A 19,554-nucleotide genomic window follows, 5' to 3' on the forward strand; every position below is an offset into this window, starting at 1 on the left:
TTTGGAAAATGGCTGCAATGAAACAAAGAGTGAAAAATGTAAAGGGGTCTGAATACTTTCCGTACCCACTGTATATTTGCTGCCTAAATGCACACTGTGATTGCATTTATAGGCTTCTCATTAACACAGATTGGAAGGTGAATTCTGCACAACTCTGCATTATTGTTGCACAACTTGAGCTCAGGATATCATCATCATTACAACAGGTAAATACGAGCAGAAAGTGAAAATAATCACCTTGGGTTTCTGCAGTGCTGCAGTTTTCCTCCTGAATATAAACTGGGCCACAGAAAATAGGAAATTGAAACAGAAGATTGGAGCTGAAAATAGAAAAAGTTAAGGAAACGTGGCTGCTAATGCCTAAGCTTTTACTCGGTTTTCACAACGTTCTGCTGCACAAGGAATGCACTTAACTATTTAATAGAAAGATGGTTTAGGGCTTTCTTCATTTCTTATTTTTATTGGTGAAAGTACATTTTGTACCACCAGTTTAAAGTGGCTCTTTTGGGGGGTTTCATTAAAACACATTAGTAATTTCCATACTTGTTCTATGTGACAACAGTTCTGCTTAAACTATTACCTCCTGATTAGTAGATCACATTGCTTAGCAATTTTAACCATTTTCCATGTTTTACATTAACAGTACTATTTATAATTAAATAGTACCGTTTATTATATTTTTATTTTTATATTTATTTTAAGGTATGGAGTGTTTTAATTTACATTTAGTACAAGTGAAAAGTTTCTTTCTATGGTTGGGACTGAGCAGTGTGGCTAAACAACTGTTGCAGAGGCCGCAGAGCATGTGACCTCTGGGAAAAAGCTAAGCAATATGTGGCCTGACACAAAGAGATGTGGCCTCCATGTAACTGGAAAAGCCTAAAATTCCCACCTATATCTCACCTCCATGAGAAAAGAGATTTCAACATGGCCGGAGGGGTCAAGAGTTCTAATTTCCCATTGTCAGGGGGACCCAAAAAGCAGCAAGTGACTGGGGCAATAAATACGCTGAGCACTCTCTCCCCTTTTCTCATTCCACTGCCCACAAGAGCGGCTACAGGTTTGCAGGCAGTCAAATGTTTCTACTTTAAAAAATTTAATTTTCCCAAAAAGGGGACTGTTTTTGGTGTTCTGGAAACACTCCGGATCCTGATGAAACACATATCTGGGCTTCACGTCTGCAGAACACGGATGCCACTTTTCTTCTGAAGTCTTGTTCTTCACTGCCTCTTCACAAGTTTTTCTGTGAATCACTGACGAGTGAGACGCACTCGTTTGTTTACCGTTGTATCTTAAACTTACACACACACACACACACGCACGCACGCACTCACTTTGCTTTTGTTGTACGTGTAACGAGTAAATAGGTTTATTAAATGAGGAACTATTGATTGACAGTTAATAATTTGGAAGTTACATAAATTCTATTTTACTTTAAAGAGCAGTTGTTTCTGATTATTTGGGTATATCTTGTAGTAACAGCTGGTTGAACAGGTCAGTGCTCAAATTTGACCCTTCTCATTCAATTTATAAATATGAGATAAATTAATTTAATTAAGATCTGTATTTTCAAAGAGAATACCACCTATGAGACTGTTTCCACAGTTCAGTTAGTTGTCCCTGATTACAGGGTGGTCCCCCGTTTGGATTGTTTGTCAATTTGGTAGTTATTAATATACATTTTCATAACTTTATTAATATTGATAAAAAATCTTTGATAAATTGCCAATACTTGAACCTGTACCTTTTCCAATTCCCAACAATATTGCAGTTTATATTCTAGTTTTCAAAGCCACATTGTTGTTTAGTCGATTCAGACTTAACTGCAATGCTCATTTTGTTTTATGCTTTCAATTTAGATGTCTACTTTGTCTGTAAAGGTTAAATAATGTAGGAAATAGTCATTATTGCTGCAGTCTGAGTCTCTGCGGGCAGAAGTCACTTTGCTTCTACATTGCTGAAGCTCTCAGTGTAGAAATCTAACTACATACTGTATGGGCACTACAGGGTTTCCTCTTGGGGATCAATGCATCGGCAGGGGAGTGAAAGTGAAATGTGCAGCTTGTCTGATGGTTACATGTGTAACTACTTGAAAATTCATAGAAAGAGCCGTCCAGCTAAGTCCTCGTGAGGATTACAGTGTTGAAGTATTGAGCGTTGTTCTAAGATCCTTACCTTTTTCATTCACATTGTAGAATATCCAAATATACAGCTAAAGACAATGAATAGTAAATGTATTATAAGAATTAAAGTTAAGCATTTCCTGAAATCAATCTCAGTTTTTGATAATAATTTTGTTCTGTGTATTTTTTAGCAATAGCCATTTAATGTAATGTAACGCAATGTGTTTGTCAGCGCTTACAGCGCTAACTGCCAACATTGATAACAAATGTGTGTACAAAACAAGACAATGTTTTGCAAATTTTTGCCAGCAGGTCAATTTGACATATTTCAAGGAGTAATGAAAGAAGGAGCAGGCACAGTGAACCTCCAACTCCTCATCAAGGTAATCAGGTTAACTATGTCCTGCTGTTGTGCTGAAAACTACATCTGCCGTGTGCAGCATGAAATTAGATTGTGGCTGCCGCTTTTATTGACGGACCCTTTTTATTAAAACAACATGAGTCTATAAGTAGATACACCAGCTGCTCTTCTGTTGTGTTTCTAAGTGTCTGCTTAAAGTGTTAAATCCCACAATGTTACACACTATCACACTTGCTGTCGATAAATCAAGTAGAACTGAAATCTTTTAGAATTTACCATTTCATTGAGTCTTTCTTCTGCAGTAGATCATGTTTAGGTAAGTACTGAATGGAAACCTTGAAGCTATGACCAGAATACTTATGAAATCCCATAAATACACTGAGGGATCACTTGTGTCTTCATTCTGAACAAATCGAATACTGCTCACACTTTATACTGGCAGATCTAAACTCTATCGTCTACCATCCATTATTTCAAGGATTTTATTATTAATCCTTGACAGGAGACAGTGAGAGTATAGTGAGGCTCACCTCTGTGTTTAGTCTTCTGAGGGTCAGCCACAGCTAACAGTCTTCATGGCACATCACGTCCTCTTCACCTGAAGACAAGCTGTACAAAGGAAAACAAGAAATTCAGTGTTGTGGTAACATCCATCTCATTCCAGGCTAACTAAATGATGATGAAGTTTTCACCCTGGGAGGGTAAAAATATTTGCAAGACTGCCGTTTCAAAGATCAAACAAACATTTGTTCCGAATGCGATGAAATGTTCGGGTAGACTATGAGCTAGTTTACTTTTTTGGTTTACTGCTGTAATATTTGGTTGCAGCAGGCAAAACAGCTGCTTCAATGTACTTTACCTGGCCAGCAGAAAACAGCAGACACAGTTGGCCATTAGCTTATCAACATATCAGAATAGCATTTAGCAGATCAGAAGTTGGTGGAGACTAAAAACGGAGCTAAAAGGAGAGTGAATCTTTGTTTTGTGTCAAGAAACGTGACTCCAAATGAATGCTTGTGTTATTTTGTGTCAACTGGATGTGCAAATGGGCAGCAGTTTGCTAACATGTCTGCCTTATCAAAGGGTGATATGGCCATTTTGTGTTCACGGCTTGATTCTACGGCCCCTAGGTGGCCCACAAAGTCAGTCCCTTAGAATATAACACTAATTTGCCCGATGGAGATTCTAGAATCTCCAACTTAGCAGGGCACAGTTGCCACACTTTTGATCTGATAGTTTTCAGGGTTTGGCCTCACTGCAGCATTGTTATGTTAGCTCCAGTACATTTCTGCAGCTGTTTTGCACAAGGGGCTCTTGTTGAGACACTGAATAAACAATGCAGCAACATGTATATCAGAGAATCACTTGCAAAGTCAGTGAATATTAAGTGTTTCTAAAATGTTTTTTAACAATACAATACAATACAATACAATACAATACAATACAGCAGGAAAATCTTTGCCTGAAGACTTCAGGGATAAATGGCATTGCATGAGGTGAGCCCATACTGAGCCCACAAAAAAACTATAAAACTACTACGAATCCCACCGGTTTTCAAAAGAACAAGGCTTAAGCAAGTGATGGAATGTATCTAACTGCATTTACTCAAGGGCAATTTAGAGCCATGTGTACTTTACTTGCTTGTTTTCTTTTTAGGCTACCTTATACTACTCCACTACATTCAGAGGGGAATTTGTACTTTTTACTTGATATGACAATCTTATAAGATACAAAGATTATACCAACAGTTTACAACCTTTTAGGCTTTTGACTCCTTAAAAAAAAATGAGGATTTAACGCTTTTCTTTGTAACTTATTAGTTACTGTTGCATTGCTAGACCCATGTCTACAGCGTTGTGTCAGCACTGGAGTATGGTCTAGCTACACTGCTTATATTTTCTGGGAAAGGGGGAAAATAACGATTTGGCTTGTCGGCATTTCTTAAAACCAAACCAAAACCGTCCTTGGCTGAACTAAGCCCCAGATGCAGTGACGGTGCCCTTGCTAGATGAATAGCAGAGATATCTGAAAGGGACAGGAGGGACATCCAATGTCAGGCTTTAACCCAGCAATGAACATCCAGATTATTTAATAGTCAATGAATTATCTTGGAGTTTTGGACTGATGGTTTGGACAAATCAAGTTTTTTCTGGACGTCACTTTGGGCTGTGGGACGTTTTCATGGGTGTTTTATTGACTACTTTTGTCACGTCATAGACTAAATGTTTAATCGCTTAATCCAGAAAATAATCTGCAGATTAATTGATGATTAATAGTTGTTAATTTTAAAACAAAAGTTATATTTTGCCGATTGTAGCCTACTTCTGTACTTTAAGTAGGCATTTGAATGAAGGCCTGTTACTTATGTTGTTTTTACTGGTACTGGATCGGAAAACGTCTTAACTACTGAGTTTAAGGAATGTAGAAAACCATGTCCAGCAACTGTGGTTCTATTTTTTTTTTTTAATGTTGTGGCTCAGAAGTAGCTGTAGATATTTAAAAAATTAGGCCTCCACAAGCGCACCAAGGTTTGTTTCTGTCCTGAAAGAGCAATAAACTCAAAGAGAAATCTCATTATGTCAGTTAACTGTATTTCATACCACTCATGAAGAAATCATTATAATATAGGGAGAGACGCAGTTGAAAAAAAACAAAATGGTAGTGTTGCTGAGGTTGGCATCAGAAGGGCATTTGTGAGGAACTTGATTAAAATAAAATTGCTTTCAAGAGCTCTCAGCAGGATGGGAGGCTGAGTGGGAGTGCTTTCGTGTGCAGCGCTGGTGGAGTTTAACAAACTACGCTTTCAGAGTGAGGAAACAAGATGAAGAAATGCTTTGAAAGTGCCTGAGGACAAAGAATGAGGAGGCACTGGTGACATGGTGGTGCAATACCTCCACTATTATTATTTTCAATGCATTTTCATTTACATATCTGAGTCTGGTGAGATAAAATCCATTTCTGTCTAAAATGTGATAATTATAAAAAAATAATTGTGGAGTTTTTCTTGTTAGGTATTCACCTGACAGCAGTGTCAGATGGATTGGGATATTGGGAAGTGTTAAATTTGTGTAAGGTATTCCCTCTTGAATTAAAAATGACATCAGGAGATCAAATACCATCACTGATTTCCATGAAACGTTCACCTAATTGGCTTTTAAAAAGGGTGGAGCGAGTGCGGTGAATAATTTAACTACTTGGTTTTTAAGTAGTCTGACTTTGGAAATCCATTATTGTGCAGGGTTAAACTTGGGTTTTTATAGTCCCACTATCCAGAAAATGTAATTTTCATTTGATTTCAATTTTAATTTTTCATGCAGGATTTCATTAAAACATCTTGTTAATCTAGTCATGTGTGAATCCAGAAGCAACAGGAGCAACACCAAGAGAAAGACTCTAACATACATGCCATTTCATTGTGTTTAAGGTTTTCTTAAACCATATTTGTCTTTGTGTAGTAGCTTTATAGATCAAAGAATCTGCAAATAATGACAATTATTCAAAAGTTCACCTTTCTGCATTTGGTTTACTTTGATTCACTCTAGCGTTGTAGTACACTGGTTAAACATTCATTGGTATTTGAACAACATCCAAAATGCATTTGCATATGCACTGTGCTGTAGCGTAGTAAACAGACCCAGAGATTAAGCTACAAGTAATCTATTGTCACATAATAAATGAGCTCGCTATCACAAACATATGCAAACATGTCTTTTTCTTTTGTAATGTTTGCTATTGTTTTATTTTATTTTTAATTAAAAAATATTCAATTTTACATAACAATAATGTGCTTATATTGTGCATTGGAAATATGCCTATTTGCTTTCTTGCCAACAAAAAAAAGATTAGACGATTGAGTGGGATCAATCATTCATCTCTCAATTTCCCAATATGTCCAACTGTTTTATGTTTAGTGTCACTTGGGCCTTGAACCAATCCCAGCATGCAGTGGATTAAAGGCGCCCTTGGACAAAACCTTAGATTAGTCGCCAGTAGTTCTTGCAGACTCAAGTCATTAGATATAAGATGCAGTCTATACAATGTTATGTTTTTATCCAAACAGCCTCCCTACAAAACTTCTTTTAAGTTTGTGAATCAGTTATTTGGAATGTCATAGCTCTTATTTTGAAAAGAGATGCAACTGACAGTAGCTGGTAGTGAATTGGCGTTAAAGACATAACATGTAGCCCACAGACAGACAAGGAGACAAGACGGGACGCTTCAGTGACCACGCTCGGATGGGTAAAATCCCCCGGTCCGACAAAGTCATCCCACACGATCGATAGCTGCTGTGACAACAGCCCCTCTTTTCACAGACTGGAGAACGAGCTGTTGTGAAGGTCTGAGAATGGAAGATAGGCCCCTGGAGGGGAGGCTTGATTTACGAACCCAAGTCAAGATAGAGGCACAGTCGCCCACGTACTGTGGACGGCCTTCCTGCCGCATCAGTCTCCCTGCCGGCTTGCTGCTGTACTTGTCCTCCTCCCAGTGTCTATTTCCCTCCCTGTTGACAGCTGTAATGGGCTGAAATGACATACCACCCAGAAAAACAAGTCATTCTTGTTCTTTACCTTCAGTTGGATCTGTTGGATGGGTAAATATTAATGTCACCTTTAGCTTGTTTTAGTTATTTTTTTGCAAACTTAGCCAGAGGGGGAATGGCACTTGTCGATGTTTAGATAGATAATGCAAGAGAAAGTGCTGATTTTAATATGGGATGTGGCTGTCGACTACAGGGAGAAACAAACTGATGACATCAGGAGGTTAACTATGTGTTAGACAATACAACAACCCCGAGGGAAGAAACAGTGCATTATTTTGTGGGGGGGACACATCAGCTCGTAAACTCAGTGGAATCTGTCGCAGCAGGCATTAGGCAGAGACAAATATTGGATTCTAATGGTAGAGAATTGATTCGCTTCAGTTACTGACTGCAGTAGCATTTACTGAAATTAGTAAAAACATGTTTGCCATTAAAAGACGGCCAGTGAAACATTTGAATGTGGACTGTGCATTTGTATGTATATCTTAGATTTGCAAGCTTGTGCATTCCTTCAGACACAAAATGTGTCTTAATTGGCTATGGGACTGAAAGTAACAAATGTTTTTACATCAATTAATTCACCAATTGTTTTTTAGATTAATCTTTTTATTCACAAAATGTCCAAATAAATTCCATTTACAATGGTATAAAACAGAGAAAGGCAGTAAATCCTCACATTTTAAAAGGCACTGAACACCAATTTTCCAATCAGCTTCTTACCAAACATGAAAACATTTTCTGCCAACATTAGAACGTGTATGGTTGTTTAAGATATGTTAGTATTTATTTAACCTGGGAAGAACTCAGCTGGAAAAAAGGGGATGTCACATATTTCTGTGCACCAATCAGGATTTAGGGACATTTAAATCAGAATCTGACAACAGTTGATGGGTTGTTTGGTCACTGTAAATCAAATCTGATCACAACCAATACAGTCTAAATATGTCAGATAAGATGAATTTTTAAGTGTTAATAAACAAAGATAAACAAACTAATCATTGCATTTCATGAATATGTAAGGTTTAGAGAAATACTTTTGACTCAAAGTTTTCAGGGGCTTTAAAAAATACATAAACATTAATAGCCAACTAATGTGGTAATTGATTGTCAATCAATTAATAGACTAATCATTTCAGCTCTTTCTTAAAATCTTCATCAAGGCCTTTAAAAAAACGTCAATACATATCAGGTTTTGAACTTGGCTGTTCATTTGGAGTTTAAATTATTGTAGTGTTGCACTCACTGCACAGTAACTTGACGTAAGTATTAGTGCCAGCTAGCATCCTGCGGGTGAAATATAGATAGAGACAAGACATTTGAAACACCTTTAAGAGATCTAAGTGCAATCTGCCAGCCCCTTAGCAGTGACCACACATTCTGGCGATATATTTTAAACCTCAAAATCCTTCCAGAAGACATGTTGCACCCCCCCCTCCCCCTCTTTAATTTATCGGGCTGCTGTTGAGCGAGTGAAGACACCCCAGCCTCCATCTCTCTCCTGAGCCGTATCAATATTCATGGCTCTGCCGGGTGCGTTTTTGCAATGGCTGTCTCATTAGCCTTTGATCCCCTTGCGCAAGGCCTGTCGGAGCGTTGATGCGCCAACAACAGAGCAGCGTTTGAAGTGCAGAGAGAACAGCTGCTTGCATTGATCTCCATATACTTTCTTTGCCATCCGCACGCACGTCCACACATACACAGATGCTGCCCACAGGCACATGAATACATGTATCTACTGTAGGTCTACTTAGTACAGTCTGACCTAAACACTGAAAGCCTATCATGCTTATACTATAGTATGTCCATGTAACGTGAAATAGTGAGCTGAAACAAGATGTCGACAGAGAGTTAATCAGCAACTATTTTGATATTCAATTAATATATTGGTCAAAAAACCTTTGACTAAAACCTAAAATTCAATGCTTCAAGCTTATTGAACGTCAATGTCGGTGTCGGTCTCCCGGAATAGTAAAGTGAATACTGTGGGTTTGGGAAGGTTGGTCAGACGTCAATTTGAGCTCTGGAAACTTGTTCTTGGAAACATTTTTAATATTTCCTAGCATTGTATAGGCTAAAAGATTAATCAAGAAACCAATCTGCAGGTTAATTGATAATAAAAAATAAAAGTGATTGTGAGTCGCAGCTCAAGTAATATATATTAAAACTGTATCGGTTAATCCTCAATCATACCATTAAGAAGTGGCAGGATAATGTCTGTAATCTGTAAAATGACGGGCTGAATATCACATGTCGTCTGAATCAAAACATGTAGCAGGATAGTCTTGTACGTAATTATCTTATCAACAGGTATTATGCAAAACACACCATTCTAGAAATTTACATAGACAGATCAAATAAAATAAAAAACACTGTTTGAGCTAAGATCACACAAAGAATATGATTCATCCTGATGATTAATAATAGGGTACTTTCTCTAACAAGATAGGAATGCTAAACTGAATTATACTGCAAGCTGGAACAAAGCGGTGAAAAGCCTCGTAAAAAGCTTTTTTTTGTTTCCAGGAGGCTATTAAAATTACAGAATTACGTGCTGAAATCAGGGCGATTTTGGTGAATCCCACAAACATAATCAACTCTATTCTGTTCTTTATTGTATGTTATATAATAATCCCCCTTCCCTTTATGAATTATCAACAGTAATTGTATGAGAAATCAGTATAGGCAACCAAAAAGGACATGACATCATATGTTATGCAGCCAAAGCCCAACTACTGCTCTACCTCAACGCCACTGAAAGACACAGGCTCTGCTCAGTTCTTGAATTTTACTTGAAATTATACCCTATTATACCATAAATTGCCAACAATGTTCTTTGTTATTAGAAGACAGTTTACGTCCTCTATAATGTTAAGACATTGTTCAAGTGTGCAGCAGGAAGGATAGGGTCCAGTTAGTATGACATCATGACATCTGCACAAAGACAGTCCCTGCGCTAGTCCACTCAATAATTCCCCACTCTGCTCTGAAATCTGCTGTATTGGAGGAGCACAGTTAAAGATGAAGACTTGGAGTTTGTCTGGGCTATTGCCCCACTGGGAACAGGTTAGCAGATCAATACGGCCAATGTGCCTGATAACATTAGACCGTGCTTAATGGCACTAATGAAGAGAGTAGTTGACAGATACTCTGGGAGACTTAGGAGTCTGTTAGCTGCAGAGGCAGTTTAGTGCATAACATGGGGTTGGGGGTTATTGTCACATTTAAAAAAAAAAAAAAAATGTAATAACTGTAGTTGCACTGGAAACTGTATTAATTCACTATTCCTTTCTATGTTGGTAGAAAATATTTCAAAAGATAAGGTCAGTTTTTCTTACAATAGATTAAGATTATAAGACTAGATTCATGAAGCAAATGTGAAGAAAATTGTAAATATAATTTTAAAAAAAGATTAAAAATAGGTGTTCATTTGTGGTAAAATAATAATTGGGACCATTTCAACCTAATCATTCACTGTAAAATCTCACACGTAACAATAATGGGAGTAAGGACAATCTTTGAAATGCACATGCACGTGAGTCATTTTTAAAGTCTCAGTGATGTGTGCTGTTCTGTACACCAACCAGAGTAAAAGGACAAGATGAATAGAAACAATGTCATTGCGTGTCAAAAGTGTTTGAGGTGATCAGCTCTTTTCAGTGTCCTTTGTAAAATCAGGTCACGCTGTGCTGAGAGTGAGTCTGATTGCAAAAAATGTTATCAGTCTTCAAATGTCAAAGAAACAGCATCTCAGCAGAATCGCTGCTGACATTTTGATAAATCAGACCCTTTTTTGCCCCATTTCCTCACACATATCCACACGCACACACACACCTGCTGCTTAAAAGCCTAAGCAGGATCTTTGAACACACACACACACACACACACACACACACACACACACACACACACACACAAAACACACACTAAACACACACTAAACACACACTAAACACACTAAACACCTCCAGCGGCTGACTGCTGCTAATCCACAGTCCTGATAAAGACGAGGAGAGAGATTAAATGGAGTAGTGGCACAAAGAAAACATACCTCACAGCGGACGTCATGGTTTGAACTTCAGGAGCTTCTGGGATGCACCGCTGAGACAGGACTGTCTTCTCCGGTCTTCTACCTCTCGGTCTTCTCTGGGATGGAGACTCAGGAGGAGAGCTGCTCCTTCGCTGCCTCCTCCCTGCCTCTGGCTCGCTCTGCCACTGTCTCAGTTCTTCTCACTATCATACCTCCCTCCCATGCTGCTCCCCCTCCTCTTTTTACTCCTCCCCTTTCCTACAACCTGCTCCCTCCTGTCTTTGCTGCACCACGCTACTCCTCAAATTCAAGGGTGACAAAGGGAAGCAAGGCTTCTATCATTAGTTTTTAACGTTAATATTGCACTGTGGACTAAAGCTTTAACTATCCATTATTTACATTATCTTGTCACTTTTTTCCAATTAATAGATTAGGGGAAAGATGCACGTTGTAATTCCCAAGTCCAACTTGACGTATCTACATTGCTTGTTTTATCTAACCAACGGTCCAAAACCCAAACATGTTCAGTTTACTGTCATATTAAGAAGAAAATCAGCCAGATTTGAAAACGCAACCCAGCAAATGTTTGACGTTATTAATCAATTAATTATTCATTTCAGCTCGCCAAAAAAATGATGGTCCAGTGTTTCTGAGATGTTGCGTGTATATGAGGTAAACTAAGGCAAAAGACTTATCATTATCATTTCCCTCGTTAAAATGATGCAGATCTATAAGGATGAGATGATGATAAAGAGAAGCAGATGAGTTAGTTCATAATTTTTTTTAGATTTCACATAATTCACGCAGAATGGGAAAAAGGGGCTGAAACTCAATAAAAAAGGCTCTTGGTCATGTTTTGTAGTACTTTCAGTGATCTTATAAGACATCTGGTGCGTTACTCATAGCTTTCCCACCATCTCAATGAAAAGAAACAACTGGACTTAAAGCAGAAAGGGCACTTATGGCTCAGTAAGGTGCTATGGAGAAATGATATCCCCCAGCTGTGTGTTTCCACCTCTAGCAGGTGAATAAGATTCAGTGTTACCTAGGTTTTTAAAATCAGATGACCACTCTTGGATTCCTCAGCACTCCCCAGTTCTCGGTCTTTTTCACTCTCCGTCTCTTTTCCCCTCTCTCCATAGAGAGCCCTCCACTGCCTCTGCCCCTGTTTCCATAGTGACACTTTCCCCGACTCTGGCTGAACATAATCAAGTGAACGGGATAGGAGTGGGGGTTGGGGGGACGACAGAGGGAAATGGGAGTGGGTAGAAGGAATGGCCAAGATGAGAATGATAGAAAAATAGGCAAACAGCTAGAGATAAAGAAGCAAATAATTAACAAAGACAATATCCATAAAGATGGTTTGTCAGTGGCAAACAGTGTCTTCTGCTCAAGTCCATTTATGCCTGATGTTGGGTTCAGATCAGGTGCTTTGGAAAGCCTTGGCATATGGCTGAAATAATTATCATGCTCATCAAACAACTGGATGGCCACTTGTGCTTTGTGACAATGCTCCCACCAGAACTGAAATTAATTATGGGATAGAACTGATCAATCAGAATTTTAATGTGAGTGGGGTGCTCATCATGAGTCTACTGCATGATGCCAAGCGGAGATGGGGTAAACCGCCTCGACTGCAGGAATAAAATTATATTCAATGTTTAGACCAAATGTGATAGCTATTTATCCATGCTGGTGACATGTCTCTACTCTGGATTTAATCGATCTGTCCTTCAGTCAGTCCACCACTTTGATCCAGACTAAAATATCTCAACATCTTTTAGGTGTATTGCCATGACATTGTGTAGACATTCATGTTCCCCACAGGATGAATCCTACTAATTTTCATTTTCCACCACCTACCGGTCAAAATAGTATAATAACTTTGATTATGATGCTGTTTCATTTGCCTCAGTGGTCAAAGGTTGCAACTTACAATGACATAACACTTGAGTTGAACATGTTCAAGTAACAAGTTGGAAAAACATTACATTTAGTCATTGGTCGCAACACCATTTGATAACCATGCCGTGTTTTGTGCATACAAATACCGTAGCAACATGTCCACAAATAGAAGATGGACAGTACTGTCCAGTTACAATGTCCGACTGGGAACTGGGGAAATTCCAACTTCCCAGTTCAAATGGAAAACACTAACATTCTTTTGCTTTTCATCAAGTACCATTAACAGGTCAAAATGAAAAAGAATTTAAAATGCTTGATTGGAATGTTCTGGAACGCATAAGAGGAGAAACATGCCTCCCAGTAACCTGATGTAGTCTTGTAACATGTGTCTTCTCGGCTGATAGCTAATTACTTTTGATGCCCAGCACTGATTAGCATGTTAGCTTTGTCCCTGTGACGCTAACACTATTACACATACGATACACACTTTTACACAACATACTGGACACAGATCCATTCCTTCATTCTAATAATTGCCCTGGACATAACTCACTATGAGGCTTAAGAATGATTGCGTTGGTGCAGATCATTATTTTGCTGCATTGACGACCATTTAATGGGATTACTGTTTCCATGACGTTCAATTTCCGGGATCGCTCCATTGCCGAAGCAAATTCTGCTGGATTTCCCTCATTTAGGTCAGATGTCCATTGCCTTGGGCTTCCTTTGTGTTGGCAACTCCGGTGGATTTATGACGACTATGGCTAACTGCTCCTCTGATCTCTGCAGAGTTAATCCGGACAGCTAGCTAGATATCTGTCCAATCAGAGTTTTCTGTTGCACCACCAAAACAACGTATACATGTTCCACCAAAACAAGTTCACTCCCGCTTTTCTAGGTGCCCAGCACCACCGAAGACAATTGTGATTGGCCAATAAACCAGAGCATGTTTTTTTCCCATCCCGTAATGCTGTGTAGACTAGCCAGACCCTCGTCCGCGGCACGGTGGAGCAAGGTCTGGCAAATCAAGACTAGATTACTGTGGACTACGTGTCTGATTGTGTAATCAACGAATGGCAGCAAAAGGGCTTGTGAACTTACTAATTCTCTATTGATCCCCAAGCTGTTGTGTTGCTGCCTGCCTCCCTCCACCAGGAAGGTCAGATGGCAGGGTCAGCCACTCAAGAACCCAGTACAGATTTAGAGTTGTGATTAAAAGGACACTTCTTCAGGGTGGACGCCAGGGGTCATGAGGATCGAATGTGGTACTATGGCTTACAGGATGATTTCTCAAACCATGAGGCTTCTCTGCTGTTGTTGTGCTCAAGGAAACAAAGAGGTGTACATTCTTACCTCCACCACCAAGAGAAAATAAAATTGCTTTTTTTTTGTACTCTAAGAAGCTGAGCTGGGTATTGTGCTACAACTTTGGAGAATATCTGGATAAATGGATAAAGCAATAGACAAATTATCTATTTTTACTTTTCTTCTTTTCTTTGTGCACAGACAACAAAGAACAATACATTTCTTTTTCTACAAACAGTCCTGTTTTTTTAATTATTAAAGTGAAATAAAAAGATATTGTACCACCTTAAAAAAGTTTGTTTCTTTTTCTAAAAACCACAGTGCATCTTGGAGATTCCTACTTACATGCTTAAACAAAGTGCCAGATATGACTCAAAAAGATGAGTTACATGCAACTAAGATGTCAATAATTAAAATGTGCTCTATCATACAATTAGAGAAACATTAACCATCGGTTTTGATTTGTATATGAACCAGAGCCGAGCATCTATTCAGCATTCTTTTTAGGGCTGTCTCAGTGTCATTTTTACATATATGGAAAAAGAAAATTGCCCATCCTGTCTTCCTATAAAAACCAAATTGGATGTTGGGCTTCCCCCTAAGTTTCATATGGGCAACATCCCCATCAGCCCTGTCTATAAGAGTACTACCTGGCCAAGCACAAACTTGTCGGAAAGATTTATGTCTCTCTAACTCTAAATTCCAATCTCAGCCTGTTAGTTATCCCTGGCTTTAGTTTAGTTGGCAGAATGATTGACAGCCGGCTGATTGGGGAGCTGTGGATTTATGTGCCCTCAAGTCAGATTCTGGAGGGATTCAACCAATTACCGCTCAAGGGCATCAAGACAAGGTGCGGAGGGTTGACACGAGTGCAAGTTGTACTCTAACCCCTTGTGGCGCTTGTGCACGCCAGAGGGTACAGTAGGATGCAGAGACAAGGAACTGTAGAGATTATAGAAACACAATCAGACATGGCAGGTTGTGTCTCTTGTAATTGGAAGAAAAAGACTGGTTCTATTACTTGTATGAGAAATAATAAAACAAAAGGAAGAACCAGGAGGTGTCACCGTCAGTGATTGTGTGTGACCTTCCCTAGAATATGGGCTTTCCTCAGCATTCAGACTTTCCCCTATCTATGATAACAGCCAACATTTCAAAATATGTATTGTAGTATAGAACACCAAGTTATCTACTTTTACATTTACTGTAATTATATTGGTGACACTTTACAGGCCCATCGTTTCATGATCATTTGCTAATACTTTTCAAGGAAGTTTCCCATCAAGACATGATGTTATTGGGTGGTAAACAGGAATTTTCTTGAAAAGAAAAACTTTATTTGAAGTATATATTTAGTATGTATTCATGTTTTATTGGAAACTACATATTTCCTATGTGGAATTGTTTATCTTGCCTGCTTTTGTGAGTTCTGCATCCTGGTCTGATACTGACAAGTCCCAACAAGTATTGGGGTATAGGTAAGTATTAGGTTTTAATTTAATTTAGAAAGAAAAAATACAGAGTATAGCTAATGTGAGACAAATTAACAGTGAGTAATGGCTAATTATAGAAAGAACATGGATTCAGGTGTAGGTTTGAATCAGAGATTAAGCAGTACCGGTTTGGGTTTGTGCCTCACTTTTAGGCAGAACTCTTATGTGCCATGGCTGCAACTCATTAAAAAACATGTCTGTTATTTTTCAGAAATTACTGACCCAGAAAATAAAACATTACCATTATAATACATCCATTAATTTTCCAGTTATGAAGCACTTTTCCTCAGTGAGCTATAAAGGAAAATGACATCTCAGACCTATGAATCTGCCCTCAAAAGGTTCCAAGAGTAGAAATTTAGTACTGCTTTAAAAAACACAGACTGTTCTGTTCAATACATATCTGCTCCTACCTATTTATTGTCAGCATGGACTATGTTGTGTTAACAGGTGTGCGGTCTTGAGTCCTTAAACTCTGTTTAGAGCATTTGCCGGTCAGCAAACATTTACAATACATGTGATACTTATGATTTATGCATTTATTGTAACATGTGTTCCAATCTCAAATCCAGTGAAATAAGAAATTAATCAAAGCTGAAAATGAACCTAATAAAAAAAAAATATTTCATAAAATAATTTATGAGTTTACTGGTGCCTGTAAGTCAGGGGTTCCCAACCTTTTTTGTGCCAGGGACAGGTGTATTGATAAATTTGAATGTCCTAATTTTAAGATGCATCGTTTTTAAACATAGGCTGTTTCGGCTTTACACAGTGCTTAATTTACAGTGGTTTTATATGCATACCAATCTATTTCAACTTTGAGACCAGTTCACAAAATGCTTCCCTTTCTCCCATACAAATCAGGTCTCTTTCAAAAGCAACTTACACAGCACTCACTCACTCACCAGCAGGTGGCAGTAATGGTAAATTGTATGAAAATACCAGCCCATCTCACCTGTCAAATCTCTCCAGAGCCACTAACTCAGTGCTTCACTCACCAACAGGTGACAACAAAGGCTAAATATGAATATAGGCCTACATAATAAAAGCCCATTTCAACTACAACAGCAACTGACAGTCATTTCAGAGAACTTTTTCTAAAAGCGTAAAAATTGGAGATTGAGCTTTAACCAAAACAACACATACTTGACCAACAAGAACAAAACAATTTCAACGTGACAATGAACTGTTTAGTGCTATCACTGTATTTTTAGCTGTGCACAAGACAAGCTGTTCTTCCTGGGCTTTGTTAAAAAAAAAAAAAAAAGCATAGGCCTATGCATCCAAAACAATGCACACCCATTCCAGGATATTATACAACAAAATAAGAAAAGGGACCATTTCACAAACATAAATGAAAACTAACTTACAGACGGATCAGTGAGGCCCCAGGGATTGGCAGCAACAAGAACAGATAGCAGAGAGAAGATATCAAAACTTACCCCTGAGCGTCCAACTCTTTTGAAAAGCTCCATGCTTCATTGCGTATATCACCCCAAACAACACACAATACATTTGGCGCCACGGACTCGCCTGTTGCCGTGAATCCATGTATGACGGAAATGTCGAGTGATGAGATATACCTGTGCTGCACCTGTGCTACACCTGTCACTTCACGTGCACCGCGCTCTGCGGTCCGGTCAGATACACAGGCTGCGTCCAGAACCAATGAGCCGCTGAGCCTCAAACGGCTGCAGCTCAATGAGACACATTTTGAACCAGGCTATTTATTGTTCAGGCTATCTTTTGAATGAAATAACATGACTGTTATAACACTTAAAGCATTTAAAAAAAGAAGACAATTATAATAGGAAAAAAACTAAAAAAACCATCATAATTCTGGGAATATTTCAGGGCCCGGTACTAACAGAAAAGTTAAAGTGATGCCTTGGTCCATTGCTGTGTGTGTGTGTGTGTGTGTGTGTGTGTGTGTGTGTGTGAGAAAAACACACAGAGGGAGAGGAGACACCGACTTGTAAATGATGTCTTTCATCTCTGAACTTCAGATGTGGCTGTCACCCACTTCCATTATACAGCAGGATGAAGTGGGACACACAAGACAGACTGTAAGATGGGAGTGCGAGAACAAAGGAAGCAGAGAAACGTGCATGTGCTCACACACACACACACACAAACACACACACACACACACACACAAACATGCACACCCTGGACAAGTTGGACTGGTGTAATCACAGAAACCGAGAAAGGAAATATTCTTCTTACTTGAACTTTCAACGTAAGATTTCAGGGCAGATCATCTTGGGGATATCTAGGTGTGGAAAATGAATGAGAAACACTCTCAGCTCCCTCAACAAACAACACTGTGGTGCCCTTGAGGAGGCCACTTAAACCTCAAATTGCTCCGGTGGAGCTGCTCAGGGGCCAACAGCATCAGACTGTGGCCGAACTGAGTGAACGTCTGCATGAATTTGAAGCACAAAGCTGAATAACTCAGCCAGCAAAACCCCACTCGGGATATATTTAAAACAAATCTGAGGAAGTGCCCAGGGGAGTATCAATTCCTTCAAGCCAAGGCTACAATGTGTAAAATAAAAATCCCTTGGGAGAAATTAAAGTGTGATAAAACAGGACATCCACATTTTACAGTAATGCAGCCAGCCGTGTTCACCTTGGATTTCCCAGATACCAGTGTAATTCCCTTTACTCTTTCCCATCAGAACCACTTCTTGTGTTTTCAGTGACAGCTTGGACAGCAGTCAGCAGTGAGGAGGAATTGAAATTGCTTTTCAATGTCCCCAAACTCCCATTTCCAGGTAGATTTCCTTTTTAGAATAGTGATCCATGGCGGAATCTGAATATTTCAAGACAATAATCACATAAAATAGGAACAGTGATGTTAATAATAATAATAAATGAGAGAGTGACCTTTCAGCCGATTCACACCTGTGACATGATGGATAGAGTTTACTGAGTTTGGTTTAAACTGTATTCATTTGTATTTGCAGTTTATAATCTACCTCTGTGGAAAAAACAGTCCCACATTACAAATCTCTTCTGGTACATCAGGATTGTAAAAAAGGAGCTTATGACCAGAGGATATATTTGTAACATACCAAAATAATGTAAATGTGATTTTTTACGGGTGTTTGTTTTGCTTTGTTTTTATCAAGGTCCCTCTTTGTTAATGCCAAAGGCAATCACTGCTCTCCCTGAGCTGAAAACACAATTAAAGAAACCTCAAGTACAGCAACAAGTCACATAGCATCGGGGCAGCAGTGTTAAGTAAGTTTAACAGACATATGTTTGAGAACAGAGACAGAAGAAAAGTGGGGGTTGTTGCTATTCACCAGCAAAACCGATCTTAATGAGAGCTGCATGCAGAAGAGGATGAGCAGCACTCTTCTCCTTACATACCAAGACCCTGGCTGCCGAGACGGCTTCATTAAGTCCAGCAGGCTATGGGCTGTCACTCCTGAAAACGGGCAAGGCGGCCAAAGGAATGGGAAACAACAACACAGTAATAATGTTGACATTTACAATAGGCGTCGGATATCATATCCAATTTCTCCTTGCACACCCTTAATTCTTTTTTAATTGCTTTTCCATGTTGGTTCCGGGATAAGGCTGTCTCTCTTCATTTATGAAAGTGAAGAGATGGGGACAGTTGTGTGCGGGGGGACAGCTGATGGTGGATGTGTGTGTGGGTGTGTGAGGAGGGGGAGTATCAAATGCAAAAGACGGAGGGGGGAGGGTGTTGGTTGCAGGCGAGTTGGAAGGCCAATACTCAGATAATTGGTGCCTGTTTCTAACAAATCAAATACTTTTTAAAGAGCTTT

At 39.0% G+C, this 19,554-nt stretch overlaps 1 long non-coding RNA gene across 1 annotated transcript in view; it reads right to left on the reverse strand.

Annotated features, from left to right (window-relative positions):
- LOC117938605 overlaps positions 1-11,245 on the reverse strand; it is a 47,005-nt gene extending 35,760 nt beyond the window's left edge. Inside the window, exons 1-2 of the long non-coding RNA XR_004655445.1 lie at positions 11,073-11,245; positions 3,015-3,093 (exon numbers count right to left, since the gene is read on the reverse strand). This is a non-coding gene — a long non-coding RNA (uncharacterized LOC117938605). The remainder of the gene's footprint in view (positions 1-3,014; positions 3,094-11,072) is intronic.
- Positions 11,246-19,554: the final 8,309 nt, after the last annotated feature.

This window comes from Etheostoma cragini, chromosome 23, assembly GCF_013103735.1.
Source record: "Etheostoma cragini isolate CJK2018 chromosome 23, CSU_Ecrag_1.0, whole genome shotgun sequence".
Classification (NCBI taxonomy): Eukaryota; Metazoa; Chordata; class Actinopteri; order Perciformes; family Percidae; genus Etheostoma; species Etheostoma cragini.